At 48.7% G+C, this 3,550-nt stretch overlaps 1 protein-coding gene across 7 annotated transcripts in view; it reads left to right on the top strand.

Annotated features, from left to right (window-relative positions):
* The first annotated feature begins 3,355 nt into the window (after nt 1-3,355).
* Nucleotides 3,356-3,550, top strand: part of HDAC4 (histone deacetylase 4) — a 175,288-nt gene continuing 175,093 nt past the window's right edge. For 5 of the 7 annotated variants that reach the window (XM_033516225.1, XM_033516226.1, XM_033516227.1 and 2 more), the window contains exon 1: nt 3,357-3,514. The gene's annotated coding sequence lies outside the window, so the exon portion shown is untranslated. Of the gene's footprint in view, nt 3,515-3,550 lie in introns of all 7 variants that reach the window. The other 2 variants (XM_033516228.1, XM_033516229.1) reach the window with 2 other exon arrangements.

Here is a 3,550-nt window from a genome sequence, read left to right as displayed (position 1 = left end):
AGAATAATTTTTCTCTCTGCAGTAGGGATGATGATCCTTGTGTATCCCTTCCAAGTCAGGATATTCCATAACATAGTTAAGAGCATAGCTGCTAAATAAATAGGAAGTTTATAGAAATCCAGAAAAATATTGAAAACAAACTTAAGCAAGCAGTTTTATTTTAAAAGCGTACTGTACTCAGTCATTGTGAAATGACTGCCATAGCAATCCAATGTATCTCCATCAACAAAAATAAAGTGTAAACATGGAGAAGAGAGCAAACTTTACATTGTGACCTCCACTTTGAACTTCACTTGCTCGTTTTTCCCCCCAAGGCGGGGGACAGGGGCTTGCTTTTGCCCAAAACAACAGCAATACCTTGTTTCTGAGGGTCTGCTATTACTGCTTCAGGATTTCAGCTCTCCAGGCTCTGAGTGCTGCAGAGCTGATGAAGTGTTGGGTGTGCAGACAAGCTGGGAAGATGCTCCTGCAGCCAAACAGGGCCGTGGGGGGGCTCAGAAGTGGAGGAGAACCACCTTGTTCTGGCTCAGAGCAAGCTCTGAGGCAAGGAGAGAATGAGGAGTTCCAGCTGAAGCAGAACTCACTAGGATTAAAAAAACCAAAACACTAACAGCAGAACAAAACTCCACAATAAAAGGTATGTTGGAGGGAAACACAGGAGGGGGCAATGTTGAATTTAACATTCCCTGTCTCATCAGAGCTGTGCTGTAAGTTAGGTGAGTTTGACAGGGTTTTCCTTTCGATGGCAAAGAGGAGTAAACCAGTGTGGTGTGGGAAAGATGGAGAACAGGGAATGGAGGATACAGCACAGAAGGGTGGTGGGTGGGGCAGCAAAGCCAAGGGAGGTCAGCGATGGAGACTAAATGATCAGGAGGAAGAAGAAGCCATCAACAGGTTGGAAACTGTGTTTAGGCTTGACTTTTCTCCAATGACCCAAATGGCAACAGCACATCCTTGGTGTCTAGGCTCCAGAGGCAGTTCCTGCTGGCTCTCCTCCTAACTCTATCCTCCTTTTTTTTAGGCTGTGGAGTGGCAGGATTGGAATGGAAAGCTGAAGCACCCTCTTTTACTTTCACCAGCTCCCTGTGACTAGTGAGGGAAATTAGCTGGAGTGTTGTGATGGCTGTTTCCTGCTTGAGAACATAAAAAATGGAATCATTCCTGACAAACAAGGAGTTCAGCTAAAGATGAGGTGGAGGTAGGCGGGAAGTTCTGTAATTGCTTTTTATTTAAATCTTTATGAATTAGCTCTGCCAGGGTGTTGGTTTTTATTTTAGATTTTTATTTTTTGCTTCAAGTGGCTTCTGAGTAAGTTTCTCAGTTGCAAATACAGTAAAACCAGACTATATACAGCTATAGCCAATATGTTTGGTTTAACATATAGCAAGAAGCCTTTCCCTTGTAAATCTCTGAGGTCTAATTTCCATGAGCAAGGACAAAGGTTTAATTCTCTGCCATTATGCACAGGTTAGCCTAGACTGGGTATTAATAGAGACACGTACTCACACCCACAGCCACAGGTACGGCGTCAATCAAAACCTGAAGGCAGAACTTACACTCCATGGCAACTTCCAGGGCACAGTTCTCTCCTCTCGTTTCCTGTTTCCAAACTGTTCCAGCAGCTGGGTAGGTCGTAACTCATGTTCAGAGGGTTTAGGAACAAATTCCCCCCCTGGCTGGAGCAGGAATGGGGACCACAGGTGAGGGCAGACACTCACCAGGATGCCACAGCCATGCCCTGCACCAACCACCAGCAGCAGATCTGTTGCCTTGGCAAATATTACTGTGCCTTGGGAACCTTCTGGCCCTGGAGCCCTTCCACCCACAGGTCTCTCAGCACTGAAAAATGATTTGGGAGGTTATTTATGCACACGTTCACTCATCCCTCTGAGTGCACAAGCCCCAAATAAAGAGGGCAGAACAACTCTGAAAAACCTCACCAGCCAAAGAACAACAAACAAGCCATGAGCCCAGAGCAGCTTCAAATGAAACAGAAAGGCTTCGGCTTGAGGCTTCTTCATGCCAGCGGTGCTCTCAGGTGTGTGTTCCAGGGAAATGTATTTCCTGGGAGCCTGTTGACAACATGGGAAAAAATCCCAAAGAACTTTAAGGGTCAGATAAATACGCCAAGGATTTTTGTAAGGGTGGCCCTTTCAAATGGAAATGTAGGTAGTAAGTATCTCCAAAAAGGAAAAAGAGAAAAGGAGCGGTGTTTCTAGACTACCACGTATACGCAGAATTTGAGAGAGGGACAAAGTTGTTAGCAATTCCCATCAGGTCCCAGAATTCATGTAAATCCAGATGGCTGAACGACATGAGTTCAATTTTTTTTTTTTCCCTTTAAGGGAAATCTGGAAGTTTTAAAAACAGTTTAGCAAGAGCCAATTAATCAAACCCACCAGAAGTGTGCTGGGATGGCTGCCGAAATAAGGAATGTCATGTTTCAGCTTGCCTTAGGCGAAGATGGGAAGAAACTCCTTGGAAGCTTAGTAGGAAATCTCCCTTCCACTATCCCAGACTGCTCCAAGCTCAAATGTCCAACCTGGCCTTGGACACTTGCAGGGATCCAGGGGCAGCCCCAGCTTCTCTGGGAAGCAGGAATAATGGATTGCCAGCAGGATGTTTCAATCGGATTGTTGTGTTCCATGGGATGAGCTTCCTCGCACCCAGGAACATAATATTTTCCTTCCCATTATCCGGAGCATTTGGGAGCAGGACTTGGGGAGTTTTGGGCCCTGCATCAACCCACAAAGCATGAGCAAAACAAGATGTGTCAGTTCAATGGGGTAATTCTACGTGGAACTTTAAAATCAATGAAATGTTGAATGGTTGCTGTGAAATCGGGGGTAGAGGGAAGCATGCCGGGCAACTCCTTTCCATTTTTATCTTTATTTTTTTTTATTACTTTATTTCCTTTTGGTAATTCAGGCAAACATGTTGAAGCATGCCCTGCCCTTTCTGTCGTTTACCCCTCGCCTCAGCTGTTTGCTGTTGTAGGCGATAGCTGACGGCTAACACAGAACGGCCCATGAGGGAGAGCGGGATCGCGGCTGCGGCACACTGGAGGGTTAAAAAACCCCCAAAGCTGCATGTTTTATCGCAATACCGTCTATACGGTATGGATCGCAGTTGCTGTGGCCTCAGTGGAGAGGGTCAGGAACCCGGTCCTGTGATCTGGATCCCGATTCTCGATCCCGGCGGGGCCGCGGGCTCGGCGCCAACATGGCGGCCGCCGCTCCGCCCCCCGGTCGCCAAGGCGACGGGCCGCGCGCCACGGGGCGTGGCCTGGGGCTCACGGGGCGGGGCCCGATTGGTCCCCTTCCCCCGCGCGGCTATAAATAACCCGCGCCCGCTGATTGGCCGCGGGGAAAAAATGGTTGCACCACGTGACTCCCCCATCTAAAAAAAATTTCCAAGATGGCGGAACCCGTCACAGGCTGAGTCCGTCGGTGGCGCGCTCCGCGCCGGGGGGGGCCCATCGCCGCGCAGCGTCCCCGCCTCGCCCGCCGCCCAGGTCAGTACGCGGCGCTCCGCCGCCGCCAAGCCGAAC

Source organism: Parus major, chromosome 7, assembly GCF_001522545.3.
Source record: "Parus major isolate Abel chromosome 7, Parus_major1.1, whole genome shotgun sequence".
Taxonomy (NCBI): domain Eukaryota; kingdom Metazoa; phylum Chordata; class Aves; order Passeriformes; family Paridae; genus Parus; species Parus major.
The sequence above is the reverse complement of the archived record's forward strand: the minus strand, read 5'-3'. Positions and strand labels throughout refer to the sequence as shown.